At 38.8% G+C, this 15130-nt stretch overlaps 1 protein-coding gene across 3 annotated transcripts in view; it reads left to right on the top strand.

Annotated features, from left to right (window-relative positions):
* The window catches only part of PAG1 (phosphoprotein membrane anchor with glycosphingolipid microdomains 1), a 143733-nt gene that overhangs the window by 44083 nt on the left and 84520 nt on the right, over nucleotides 1-15130 (top strand). Inside the window, exon 2 of one of the 3 annotated variants that reach the window (XM_010378480.2) lies at nucleotides 805-863. The exons of 1 other annotated variant lie outside the window; for it this stretch is intronic. The gene's annotated coding sequence lies outside the window, so the exon portion shown is untranslated. Of the gene's footprint in view, nucleotides 1-804; nucleotides 875-15130 lie in introns of all 3 variants that reach the window. One more of the 3 variants, XM_030937386.1, reaches the window with a different exon arrangement.

Raw genomic sequence — 15130 nt, 5'->3', positions numbered from 1 at the left:
TTAGGTTCATTCTTTAACTACCCATGCTTTTTACTTCCACTTAGCATATTTTCAGATGTCTACTTAGATACACAGTTCTACAAAAACAGAATTTTCGATTTGAGATTACATTCCTCAAACTCAAATCACACTTATTCTTGGAGAAGTGATCTTTATAAGTGATAGTTTTATTTTTAAGCATAAGAAGCCATGTTAACAAAAATACAACATATTTCAAGATGAAGACATTAAATAATATAGCTAAATATAACAATGATCACATGTCTGCATACAATTTGGTTTCACCTTTTTTATTTATTTATTTACTTCTTTTTATTTTTTTTGCTGAAAAGACTATCATCTTCTTGAGGCATGCAACCAATTTTGTTTTTGCTTAATCCATGTACATTGCACATGGGCTCTAGAGGTCTGTGTTTGAGGTGTGCAGGTGCAGCGCTGTTGATAAACCCTAGTTACTGTTATCATTGGTGCAAATGAGTTAGAAGGCAGCAATGATTAAAACGAAGTATGGGCGTAATTTATTACATGCTATTAATGCCATCATTTTTACTTTTCTGCATGTATAAAATTAGGAATAACATATAGGTCTGGCATTTTAAGAGCAAGTTTTAGCTTTTGCTTTTTAACATTCTTTTATTATAGTATTAAAGCAGCAAAGGCTAATTAAATAATCATTTTTCAGTTGCTTACTATTGGCCAAATCTTAAATAAGTAAATGACAAGATGATCATTTTACCCTTAATTGTTGCAGTTTTAATCCAGTTCAGAATTTTGAAATTGTTTTCTCTTGTGTTTCTTTTCCAGAAAACACGAGGTTGTTCTCCTATTTCAGCAGTTGGCCACAACTTCATTGCTGGGAAACGGTGATTTCAAAGTATTTATTTATCTGGTTTATTCTACATTATTACTCATTCAAACTGGCTTTTAGTTTAACTTTGCATGCATCAGTTGTTGATTTGGAGACTCTGTTTGGGTTAACTCTGCAGACACACAGCTTCTAAGCTGAAAAACATCCAGGGTATGAGCTAGTCTGATTTGAATTTAGCACCTTAGGTCTTCTGCGATAGAAACAAAGACGCCAGTGGGTATACTTCCTACAACGTGGTGTTTCCGTTTGGTTGGTGGTAAGCCCATCCATGGCTGAGCTTTGTAAAGCCTCTGTGAAGTTGGGCTAAATGCCTACTCTCTCTCAATCTTTCCTCGTCTTTGAGACAGGGATAATAATTGGATAGTCTCATAGGCTTGATAGAGAGATTAATAGGATACACAGTGCTCACTGCCACCACCACCAAAAAGATATAAGGCTGTGTTTTTGGTTATCATTATTCATGGTATTAATAATCTCATTTTGTGCTGATGATAAAGTTATGTTAATAATTCCTTAATGACCTTGGGTCATCTTCTGTGAACAGACCAAATGCAGAAAAAAACCATTCAGACTAAACGAACAGGTTAACACAAAGACATTCTGTATTTTATTTTAGGAATTAGTTTACTACAATGATTAGTAGTTTTTATAATGAATCCTGGACTTCGAAGCACTATGTCCACCCATTTGAAAGATTTATTTTACAAACCTCAAGAGTAGTGGCCTGCCCGACTCATATTCATTTTAAATCATTATCCAGTTCCTGTATGGCCTGGAAAGGAATTCATTTGGTCTAAGTTTTCCCCATCTTTTCACCAAAGGAATCTTGTAAAATAGGCCACTGTCTTTTAATTAAATCTTTGCTTCAACTTACTGAGAAATTCCTTCTCTTGCCAGAGTAACCCTTTCCTCTTAGGAGAGCAGGGAGTTATTTCAAGGTTATTTTGGTTCCCCTCTGAGGCCACAGTCTTTCTAAACGTAACTGCAGATCCTGGAAATCAGCCTGCCTTTTGTTAGTTAACTTAGGCTAAAGAATCAGTGCGTTAAGACCTTTGATTATCCACACTCTAAAAACGCCTTCCTCTGATCTCCTAGTATTTGACAAGAATCTCGATTCAGGGATTAGACATTTTCTCTAATGCATTTCCATTTCCACTACAGCTGCTCGCCTTACACACATTATTATGGCCTGAAATGTAGAGCATTTTCCAGTTGGGGGTAATTAAGATTTAACTCAAGAATCTATATATTTTAGAATAGGCATCACATGCTTCTGTAGTAGAATCGCATTCCTCCCAATTTCTGGAAAGCATTGTGTGGTACTTTTTTTGTACGTGGCTGACTTCTTGAGTTTTACTCTATGTGACCCTCCTATAGAAGCTAAGCTTGAGGGCAACGTTTGTATCTTATTTTAGTACCTACAACATCTAATAAATGCCTGGAGCATAGTAACACACAGTGGATGCTCTAATTTATTTAAATGAATATATCTCTGACACTATAATAAAGAAGATAGAATTCATGAAAAGTAATTTATCTCAAGCTGTGCTTTTTTTCTGACTAAATGTAAGCATTCTTCTCAACAATAATGCTTTGCTTGTTATTTTTGCTACATTAAAGAAGAGCCACCAAAACTAATTTATGCCCCCTTTCCCTCTTCTGCTGAGATCAGAACTAACATGATGGCTACATTCTTTTGAAACTTGTAATTGTGTATCATTGCCAGAGTGGAAGTAGATTCAGACAGTGTCCGCACCAAATTTAGTAATAGTAGTAGCGACTTTATGATGTTTTAATTTGAAATTCAAAATTTGAAATTGCCCCAACCCATTTTCGTGCTTCCAGTGTGCCTGTGACTTGGAAATATATTTGAAACTTCCAGAGTTGTTCTTTCCAGTTATTAGAAACATAAGCAAAGCAGGCTGGGTGTGGTGGCTTACGCCTGTAATCCCAGCACTCTAGGAGGCCGAGGCGAGCAGATCACTTGAGGCCAGGAGTTCGAGACCAGCCTGGCCAACATGGTAAAACCCTGTATTTACTCAAAATATAAAAATTAGCTGTACATGGTGTTGCACACCCATAATCCCAGCTACTTGGGGGGCTGAGGCACGAGAATTGCTTGAGCCCAGGAGGCGGAGGTTTCAATGAGCTAGGATTGCCCCCCAAAAAAGAGAAACACAAGCAAAGAAAACACAGAATCAGCAACCGTCCAGGGAGATGTGTACTCCTAAGCTGAATTAACAAATAAGTGTGTTTCTTGAGAGGCCAGAGTTAACACAATTAGTGATGAACTGCATCTTTGAGGAGCTAGGGGAAAATAATGGGATTCATTTTTAATTCAAACCAATTCTAATCAAGAGCCTTGGCTTTCTAGAGTGGCTTTGTAATCAAAGGTTACCGCAGGGCTTGTCAGAACTTTTAACAACTGTCTCCACTGTGAAAATGGTCCTAAGTTGTAAGGTGATTGCAGAGCTGAGGAAATGATGACTCTAGACTCTAGCCAGCTTTTGTCTCGCATTTGATCTTTGGCTCACAAAGACGAGGTTAATTTCAGCATAAGCCGTTAGCTTTATTTTTTAAATCAGTCAATTTTAATAGCAGCCTGCTTATGCCCTGAAAAACGTCCAAGAGCAGTAAGAAAGAGTTGGCCTGGAATATAAATAAGTGTTACAGTATAAATCTTAGCTGTCTCTAGGCCAGTAGTCAACAAAATACTTTGCAGTCAGTCTAATTAATCTTTCATTTTCTTTTTGCTATCCTTCCTCGTGTTTACTGTGTGTGTGTGTTTTCTGAACTATAAAAACATATACATCGTCACGATAGTTGGAAAATTTAATACTCTCAAGGAAGAAAAAAGTTTCCTTGTGAATCCATTACCCAAAGAGAACCATTGTTATCATCTTGGCTGATATTTTTCCCTGAGAATTTTTCCCAAGCAAACATACATAATTTTTAAATTCCTTTTGGTTTTGTTTGCTTTTAGAGACAGGGTCTCACTCTGTTGCCCACAGACTGGACATAGCTCACTGTTGCCTCAAACCCCTGAGCTCAAGAGATCCTCCTACCTCAATCTTCCAGGTAGCTAGGAGTACAGGCACATGCCACCATGCCTGGCTAGTTTTTTTTATTTTTTATAGAGATGGGGTGTCACCATGTTGCCCAGGCTGATCTCAAACTCCAGGGTTCAAGCGATCCTTCCACCTTGGCTTCCCAAAATGCTAGGATTGCAGGCGTGAACCACCATGCCCAGCCGCATATTTTTAAACTGCTTATGATGAAAAATTTTATACACACGGGAGAGAATCACTGAGTCCTTACATACTCACAGTCTAGATTCACAGAGTATCAAGATTTTGCCACCATGCCTTCACCTATCCCGTTTTTCTTTTTCCCTTTCTCTTTCCTCTTGAAATATCAACTAAGCTACTTTTAAGAGGAAAAGAGGACTCCTGATATTCTGAGGACGATGGAAAGCAAGGATTTGCCTGCCAATTTCACATATTCTCACTCATCCTTTATTAGGAAGCAAAAAGTATGGTTTTACACTTCATATTGTATTGTACTTTGGGAATAAGCCGCCTTAAAGCTCAAGACTATTGCATGCTAGATGGGTATTGATTTTTCCTCTTAATGTTTCCCTAGAGCATAGTTTTATTTATTCATAAAGCTAAGATGATGTCTGACAGGAGTTACAGCAGTGTAAATCTGTGGTGCAGGCACAATAAGAAGAGCTTTTGTAAGACTCAAAAATCCATGTTCTGATGCTAGAGGGTATCCTGATAAGCCTGAAAAAGAGCATTTGTGATGCTTCCAAGTGTAAAAGGAACATTTCAGCATATTGTTAGGTTTTACTCCTCTGTTTTCTATGCTATTTTGCAAATGGACCTAAATACATTGTGACTGAAGCCAGGCCATGATTGTGTCTGATGCACAACGGGTTGTTGAAACAGCAGGCTGGATAGAATCAAAGCTTCAGCTGCAATCTCTTGTTGACACCAAATGTCAGCTTGCTCCGGAAGGATGTAGTGGCCCTGTTGATCTGTCCTCTGTAATTCTGCTCCCTGGCCCAAAGGATGGGCACTTCTGCCCAAGGGGCAGTTAACATGAGAGTGTTCATTTTGGGATACTTCATTCACTTTGGAATAACTCTGTGTACTTGCTGGTGTGTTATAGTACATGTAACAGCTCTCTGTGTAGCTAGGCCATGTAAGTCAAGTGTAATCCTAAAAGGGTACTCCTTTTGTAGATAGATAGATAGATATACACACATACACACACACATACATATATATATACACACATATATATATAATACATAGTCTATGCTCTTTTACAAGTGTTTATGATACAAAAATTATTGTTAGACTTTTTTGACTTAAAGAAAATATGCCCTGACTGTTCCCTCAACATTAACTGCTTTTTTTCCCTATGGTTGAAAAATGCTTCTAATGGCTAGAATGACACCATTTGGAATTGTAAATGTCCAGTTTTTTATTAGCTAGATTATTAGGTCTGATCTTAGCACAGTAGAACTGGCTAGAGAGTCAGGTGACGTAAAAGCTAGTTTCATTGTCCACTCTTGGCTGCTTTGTGACGTATGGCGACTTTCTGAACTTCTTTGGGACATTTTGTTTATATTGTTTTGTTTTTTTTCCTAATTTAAATAACAGTGAGTTTGTGTGAAATTGGCAGATATTCACTTCTTGATTTCCATAAACTTCCATACATCAGGACTCTTCCATTAGAAAGTAACTAGTTGATATTAAAAAAAAAAAAGAAAAAGAAGAAAAGGAAGTGAAAAGAGAAAAGAAGAATGCAGAAGTGAGGATTATTTCTTCATGAAGAACAAGGTTTGTTCCAGTTTTGAAAGCCTGTGACTTTCTGTGAAAAGATTTCAGGTGATTAGCTCAGCTACCAGGAGCCACACAGTTTTCTTAGAAATTGTGCCATTGAGGACACCAAGGGGGCCAGGGAGGACACAGCTCCAGTTAGAGGCTGGGGCCTTGAACCCCTCCCCCCGAGAGCAGCTGGTGCTCTACCAGGTCTATGGCTGCCAGGATGCCCAGATCCTTTGCCAGAGGCTTGAGAGAAGCCTTGAAGGTGCTATCTCTTTGGATCTCTGCTGTTTCCTCTCCATTGGTAGCTACACTGGGGGCCTCTTCAGAGGAGGGTTCTAGGAATTAGAAGGGAAAGCATATAAATGCCATTCACTACAGTACCTGTTCACTGCTGGTCACGGTTGTTCTCCTTTGCCTCGTCAGCCTCAGGCATGGAGATAACCTGGTGGCGTGTCAGTGTCTTCGAGTTTTTCCCATTAAGCTCCAAGAGCATTAATTGCTATTCACTTCGTGAATGGATGTCTTGAGAAGATCGTAAGAACTGCTTTTGGAGGGCGGAGGCTGCGGTCTCTGCTTCAGTAGAAACCCGAGGCGCCTGACATGCAAAGCACACTAGAGGACCTATTTGATGAAGAGGGAGTTGGCTGTTTGGAATCTAACCATTTATGTTAAGGTCTGTGTGTTAGGTTTTCTAACTAGCTTTAGTTAAGTTCTTCAAGGTCTTTTTTTTACATTCTTCCAGTATAATCTGCTTTATATTCTTTAATACTATGTTTTTGCTCTTTTAGCATTAATTAATTATGCACTCCTCTAGGAAGCTGATTAGCAAGTCATCCTCCTTGACCCTGTATTTGGTTGCTTTAGAGCAGGGGTTTTCAGCCTTTGCAGGAACCAGGCCACACAGCAGGAGGTGAGTGGTGGGCCAGCCTCCTGTCAGATCGGTGGTGGCATTAGATTCTCACAGAGGTGCGGACTCTGTTGTGAACCGCACATGTGAGGGATCTAGGTTGTGCACTCCTTATGATGATCTGAGTGGAACAGTTTCATACCGAAACCATCCCCACTCCCACTGTCTGTGGAAAAATTGTCTTCCATGAAACCAGTCCCTGGTGCCAAAAAGGTTGGGGACCACTGCTTTAGATTTCCTCTTGGCTCCCCAAGTCAACCCCAGTGTGGAAGCTAAAGTAATTCCATCTTGTAAGCTAATCTACCATGTTGACTTCTTATGAACAGTTCCAGGAATGCTCTGAGATTTCCAGTTTATCTTTTGTTCCTTGTGTAAGAGCACATACCTACCATAAATCCTGCCCTTAGAGCAGATCAACCTTGATATACTGGTACTTACTGTAAATCCTGCCTTTAGATCAAATTCCTACTCATTTCCTCTGGAGCATGTGTAACCCTTCCCTGGGTATATAATCCTTCGGTCTGGGGGTCTAATGATGAGGAGATCTACTTGTCTTGTGGCTACCCAAGACCATGCTCCTGTCTGTAAGTTCCCCAGTAAAATCACCCTGTAACCACAAGATGCACTTGTCTGCCTCCTTCTTTGGTTTCTTGACTCCTTCTGTGTTTGGGGGTCGCTTTGCATATGTAACCTTCTCATGAAACACCTGGTCATTAATGGAGTAATAGTTTCACAGCCAGACACCTGTCACACCCAAATTACTAACATAAGGTGATTCTGAATGCTGGACTTCTAGGATCAATCACAGGTTCTAGTACTTAAAAAAAAAAACTTTTAAAAAGTTTTTTATAGACTCCCACTCCGTCTTATGAAAGCTCCATCCTTACCAGTGGAGAAAGAATTTCCCTGTTGGGTCTTTGTGTCTTGCAGGTAGCCAGTGATGCTCACTGAGGCCTGTCCTGTTCAGTCGCAGAGAGCTCCAGATTCTTGAGCAAGGTTTAGTGAAGCTGTGGCTGTTTTCTGTATTCCTTTTTTATGTCATGAAAAAAGATATTTCTTTTGTGGGCCTGCCACTTTAGGAATAAAAACCCTCCCCTGACTCCTTAGTACCAATATTGCCCTAAGAAGGAAGCACCTGGCTCTCATGGCCTTATCTGAGTCTTGAATAGAAGAGACCACACACGCTGGAACAGCCCTGCCCAGGCCCACCGGGAGAGATGACTCAGTTCCAAATAGGGCTTTCATTTTAGATATTTAAATTCCGAGTTTCTCATAGTTATTCATGACTAAGAAAAGGGGCAGCTCTACACTATTCCTCCACTTACGTATTTCCTTCCTTTCACTTTTTTCATCGTTTTCCCTTTCTCCCTTTATTTAGTAGGTTTTTAAAAATAAATAAAATGCTATGTGGCATAGCACCTTGCCAAGGAGGAAATTCTTATAATTTCATAATATTTTCTAAAATAGGTTTTAGACCAGCCATAGTGAAGTTTAATTATGGTGCTAATGTGCTTCTGAAGATTCCTGATAAAGGATTTGTGCCCTTAATCCCATCCACTCAAGAGGCCGAGGTGGGAGGATCACCTAACTCCTGGAGTTTGAGGCTGCAGTGAACTATGATCGCACTGGTGTACTCCAGCCTGGGCAAAGAAACCCCATCTCTTTTAAAACAAAAACAAAAACAAAAAAACAGATTTCTGTTGAAAGGATAAAGTTAACCCTGTCTATGATGGCTTTAACTATGACACATCAGCAAGCAGTAAATTAAATAAATAAATTTTTTTTCTAATGTTTCATATAAGGGAAGAACCAAAAGATTGAGATTTCTGTGAAAAATGAAAAATATCTCATAATGGGATTGCTGGAAAACTTAGAAAATTAGAAATGAGTTTGCAATTTCATTCATGTGATCCTTTGCCATTGCCCATCTGATGCCTCATAGCCCAAAGGCATGCTGCCAATATGATTGTCTACATGTTTTTTTATAGCTGAATATATATAGTTTATAAAATGTATATATACCGTTAAGATGTTGTTAGATAAGTATTAGGCCAAACAGGTTATGTTTGCAGAAAACAAGTGTGAATGCAAGTAGTTTAGTGTGTTCTTAAACTTCTGCTAACAAAAGAACTCCCATTTACTTTAACAGAGATAAGTTTGCCTCCTGAGTACATGAGAATGTGGCATAGACCACAGAGAGCACCTCAGAATTGATGTGAAGTCATGACTATCGCAATGAGTGTGGGTGCTTTTATAGATAACTGAGATGTTACTAGCTGAAGTGTCGAGAGTGGCTGGATTGTAATTATTGTTGACTCATTTTAAATTGCTTTGTTTTATAATCCCTTAATATAATAAATATGGTAATATTTGAAAATATGCCTCAAAGACACCAAAAGTGATGAAAACCACCAAATTACAAGACTAAACTGCTGCCTCCCATTTGCCGTCTATCATCCTTTTCCCATGAAAGATGGCTTTTATAGATTGAAAACATAGAGGATGGCTCCTTCTTGTCATTCAGATCTCTGCTTAAGGGTTACCTTCTCAGAGAGGACTTCCCCCGAGCATCCATGGCTCAGGAAACCCCCCAAGGCACTCACCTTTCCTTTTTTACCTTTTAAATATTCCCTATCTGATACTTTGGTGTTAGTCTTTTGTCAGTCTTCACCTACAAGGTGCTAAGACCCCATCTGTTTTGTTCACCCTATGTCCTGAGTGCCTGGAGCTGTGCCTGGCACTGAGTAGGCATTCTTTAGATGTTCCATCTGCAGGTTTTCTCCTTTGGACCTACCCCTGTGCCTGACCTTGAGAGCATTTCGTCATCATTGCCTAGAATCAGGCCCTTGTTTTGGAATCTGTGGTACTGTATTCTCTGAATTTCCATCATTAACCAGCCTTTACTCCCTGGTTGCAGCATCTAATTAGTATGATGATAACACAACTACTGTATGTCAACATGATAAGCATTTGTGGCAAGTGAGTCCTATCAAATTTTCCAGCTGCAAGGGAACTTAAGAAAGGTTTTGAGAGAGAAACATATAAACATTTAAGTCTTTCCTATGCTGGTGTTAACCCTCCAGATCAGTTGGCCAGAATGTTCTGCTCTGATGGTAGACCTGAGTAATAGCATGTTGTAGCTTCCTTTTTTGGTACTGTTATTTAATTTACCCCCGTGAGTAATGCTGTAAGAAGGAAGGCTTTAAGAACACTTCACTTCTCATCCCCCCATTTCCAGCCCAGTAGCCTGAGTCTAATCTTGTTATGTCTGGGAATAGAGTTACTAGATTTTCTGCTAATGGCTGTATTTTACATGATAATGAATCCAGTCTTTTCTACAAAGTCTACTTCATTTATGCAAAACAGATATAATTTGGAATGTGTATGAATGAAGCTATTCTTTCAAGGGAGCAGAGAGGCTGCTGTAGAGCCTGTTAAATACAATTTTATGGGCCCTTATGTCAGGTTAACACAAGCAAATGTTGGTTCTGTGGTTATCCAAGCTAATGCTTATTGGATAGTTTCAGGTAAAACAAAAAACAGCTTTTGAATCTCAGGGCCTTTGCTACTTATTCCCTAGTTTAAGCTCAACTTGTTTTCAACCATCTTTCACACTTTGAGTAGTGACCTCTTATACATTAGTGGCCTCAAAGTATTAGTGAGACTTCTGCTCATTGATTTTCAATAATATAGAGAAAGTATTCCAAACTGGTCCTGGCTATTAACAGAGCAAAGGCAGAAAATTAAATTAGCAGGAGGATATATCAAAAGCCTTTTGTAAGTGCCATAAAGTCTTCAAAATCTAATCCCTGAGAGAAATGTATTTTGTTCTGGAAAGAATGGCTTTCTTCTATTCTGAAATACCTTTCATTTAATAGGAGAATGGATGATTGCCTGTGAATGGAATAGCAAGAATTCTCAATCCTTTAATTTTGCCACCAACTTGCTGTGGTTTATCTCAAAAAAATGATCAACCTATAAGAAAAACATCCGTGGGCTGCTCTGCTCTTTGACTTTTAGGTAGAGTTAATTGTATAGATTAATTTAAAAGTTAGGTATACTAATTAATAGTTACACATTTCAGAAGTCCTTAGCTCAGGGTATTTATTGATTTTTGTCTTTTTTGAGTTTTATAAAAAAGCTAGATGCCTGAAAACACTGAATTGTTTTACAATGCTAAGTTAAGAATGAGTAACCCTGCCTTCTTACTAATGGACAAAATTTTGATTTTTAGATCTAACGCCAGTGGTCTAGTGCAGAAGCACAAATATTTACTTGCTTAATTTGGATGGATAATCAGTTTTTTAAATTTTTTTCAGAAGCAGGGGGTTAAAAAAATACTTAGGCGTTTTGTTTTGTTTTGTTTTGTTTTAAGATGGAGTCTCACTCTTTTTGCCCAGGCTGGAGTGCAATAGTGCAATCTCGGCTCACTGCAACCTCCACCTCATGGGTTCAAGTGGTATTCCTACCTCAGCCCCCTCATGTAGCTGGGATTACAGGTGTGCACTCCCACACCCAGCTAATTTTTGTATTTTTAGTAGAAATGGGATTTCACTATGTTGGCCAGGCTTGTCTCGAACTACTGACCTTAAGTGATTGACCTCCCAAAGTGCTGGGATTACAGGCATCAGCCACAACACCCAGCCCCAAAATACTTAGGCTTTTTAAGCAAGATAAATGTGCTTTAGGGAGACCTTTTTGCAGAGGCTGATTTAGTTTTGGGGAGATAATAGACTCCTTTGAGAAGCTAATGAATATTCTAGACTGTCTGAAGAAAGACACATGCACAGAAAATTTGACATAATTGCAGGTAGTTTACAGACCCTCTGAAACTTGGCCAAGATCCTGTTGGCACCTATCTATAGGACTCCAGGTAAACAGACCCTGACTTATTTCTTCCAAGCAGGAGGTATGTTTAATTTTGTGCTGTAAATACTAGTCTTTCAATTTCTGGTAGTAACATAGCACCCCAGACATATTTGAATTATATAAAATGCTGTAATATTTTTATCTAAATAGAAACAACATTTACAGTTGGCCCTCTACATCTCTGGGTTCCACATCCATGGATTCAACCAACCTCTAATTCAAAGTATTCAAAGAAAAAAAAAAAGAATGCTTGCCTCTGTACCAAACGTGTGCAAACTTCGTTTCTTGTCATTCTCTAAACAATGCGGTATATCAACTACTTACATAGTATTTACATTGTATTAAGTATTATAACTAATCTGGACATGTTTTAAAGTACATGGGAGGATGCGTGTAGTTTATATGCAAATACTATGCCATTTCATATATATATATATACTTCATTCAATATATATACTTAAGTGTCTGGGGATTTTGGTATCTGAGGAGGGTTCTGGAACCAGTCCCCCAGATACCGAGGGACAGCTGTATTTAATCATTTTACAATGAAGTATATATTTAAGATGCCGACAATTATTAAAGAAATAGTTATATAGAACACTTCTTGAATTAAGAAGATCCATTTTTTTTTGTTTTTTGTTTTTTGTTTTTTGACACATGATCTTCCTCTGTTGCCCAGGTTGGAGAGCAATGGTATAATCATATCTCAGTGCAGCTTCCAACTCCTGGGCTCAAACAACCCTCCTGCCTTAGCCTCCCCAAGTAGCTGGGACTACAGGTGCACACCATGATGCCTGGCTGCTTTTTTATCTTTTGTAAAGACAGGGTCTTTCTATGTTGCTCAGGCTGTTTACAAACTCCTGGTCTCAGGTGATCCTTTCACTTTGGCCTCCCAAAGCATTGTGATTACAGGCATGAGCCACCAGGCCTGGCCTGAATTTCTAATACCAGCTTTAAACAGTCTTGCTGTGGTGCTCAGGTTGGAGTGTAATGGTGTAATCATACCTCAGTGCAGCGCCAACTCCTGGGCTCAAGCGATCCCCCTGCCTTAGCCTCCTATGGGTGCACACCACCAGCTTTAAAAGGACCCCCAAATCAATTCTATTGTTAATTTTCAGTCTGTCTTTCCCCTAAGTGGGGATGTTAGGAAAGAAAATAGTATCAGCTTTTATTAGCACTTGCCTGGCATTTTTTAATTTGTTTTTCTCAAGTATTCCTAGTAAATTTTGCTTTATTCTCCTTTATGTACACACATTGAAACCTGCAGAAGGATGGTTTCTTTTCTTTGTGCTGCTGTTGTTCAGAACTGCTATAAGAATCTACAGGTCCCTTTTTGGGTCCATGGTAGATTACAGTTTAACAAGCATTTCATCTTAGCAGGAACTAGGATTAGGATTGGGGAAAAATGAACAAAGAAATCTCTCACCGAACAATTCCTATATATCCACTAAGGTCCGGCTCAAATCTCCTCTTCTCTGCAAAAAGTTCCCTAATCCATTCCATTTCACTTCTCTTGGCAAGTTTTTGATACCTCCCTTAAGGCAGTATTTACCGTTATCAGTTTATGTAGTCCCTTCTGCTAGACAAGGAGTTTAACTAATGGGACTGGAGTTATTTTTGCTTTTGTTATTGATATGTAAAACAATGGCTATCAAAGGATTTATATATATGGTAGGAAGAAATACAAGAAAAGTCATTAACTTAAAAAGAAAAAGGGATTTAAGTTATAAGTAAAAGACTGGACTTTGATATTCTAGTATATTTTACCAGTGATACCATTTTTCCAAACTTTTCTGAAAAATTTAATAATCACATGAAATACAGTTATTAAATTTATTTAACTATCAGTTATTGCTAAGATGAGATTAAAGTCAGTTCTTAATTTTTCAAAAAAATGATCCCCGGGATGAATTCATTCATTTCATTAATTTACCAAACTGAATTCTTCAAATGTTTATTTTATACCTTGAAATCAGTTCCTCTTCCTGAATTTCCTATCCCAGTTAATGGCACCACCGTATGGGCAACATAGTGAGACCATGTCTCTACAAAAAAAAGTTAAAATTAGCCGGGCATGGTGGTACGTTCCTGTAGTCCCACCTGTTTGGGAGGCTGAGGCAGGAGGATCGCTTGAGCCCAAGAGTTGTAGGCTGCAGTGAGCTATCATTGCACCGCCGCACTCCCGAGCAAGGCCCTCTGTCAACAACAACAAAAAAGATATTAATTCAGAGATGAGATAGTGTCTTGGACAGGACTGACCTTGGCTTAGTCATTATATCCTTAAACTATTGATGTGCCTCAAGGTTATAATAATAATAATGACCACATTGGGTTCTTTCTACACACCAAGGACAGTGATAACACGTTCCCCCTTCTCCCATCCAGTCTTCATCATGAACTTTTGAAATGTAGGTATGATTGAGGGTGAGGGGTATAGGGCCGACTCCTTGGGCTGGAATCAGACCTCCATCACCACTTACCAACTGTCTCACTTAGACATGTTTTCTGGCCCCCCGTGCCTTAGTACACTCATCTGTAAAACAGATAATACTATCTCATTCTGAGGATTGATAGAAATATTAATATACTCTTGGACCCTGTGCCTTATGTTAGCTGTTAGAGTCATTATCCTCGTTTTGCAGTCAAGGCATCTGAGCCTCAGAGGTTAAATAACTTGCCCCATTTCTCACACAGTCAGTATGAATCAGAGCCAGGGCTTTGGAACCATCTGTCTGACTGCAAGGCCTTGTGTATGGGATATATCCTTATTGAACTGAATGGAAATTCACAATTACATGTTTTCAAATTTCATAGCATAGAAATTTGTCTTACATATGTTCTTCCTGGGTGATCTTATCCATTCCAAGGACTTCATTTGCCATCTAATTTAGAGTTGGCAAACTATGACCTGCAAGCTGAATACATTCTGGCACCTATTTTTGTAAATAAAGTTTTATTGGAACACAGGCACACTCATCCTTTAGCTACTGTTGATGGTGGATTTTGTGCAACACTGTCAGAGTTGAGTACTTGTGAGAGAGCCTATGGCCTGCAGAGCCTAAAATGTTTCCTCCCTGGCCCTTTACAGAAAGCATTCACATACCCTGATCTTGCTCACTACTTTCAACCTTTCTCATAAGATCTTGATTCCTAAATTTAGCCACCCACCAAATTTCTTCATGCCCCATATCTACCTTAAAATCAACATTTTCCAACCTAATTTCTTCAGATGTCCATTTCCCACCCTGAAATCAGTTCCTCTTCCTGAATTTCCTATCCCAGTTAATGGCACCACGATATGCCCAAGGTGTATCACCCCTTTTTATTGCTCATGCCTGATCTCTTCAAAAGGCCTGCTCATTGATTATGCTAAATACATACACTTTTTGAAGACAGCAACCTAGGCTTTTAAGTAACCAATGATGATCATTCTAGTATTCTCAGGCCCCATGTGCGATTAGACCAGAAATTCCTTTGACAGTCCATCAGAAGTCACTTTAAGGTATATTCAATGAGAAATAACTGTGGTCTGTCTCCATCAAGTAAGCCATGGAAATATGAATCCATTTCTCAACTTTAGATAGTATTTCACAAGTAAAAATTAAAGAATGCTAGAAAGTCAGAATATTGTAAAATTTGTAGTCATTA

This window comes from Rhinopithecus roxellana, chromosome 9 (genome assembly GCF_007565055.1).
Source record: "Rhinopithecus roxellana isolate Shanxi Qingling chromosome 9, ASM756505v1, whole genome shotgun sequence".
Taxonomy (NCBI): Eukaryota; Metazoa; Chordata; class Mammalia; order Primates; family Cercopithecidae; genus Rhinopithecus; species Rhinopithecus roxellana.
The sequence above is the reverse complement of the archived record's forward strand: the minus strand, read 5'-3'. Positions and strand labels throughout refer to the sequence as shown.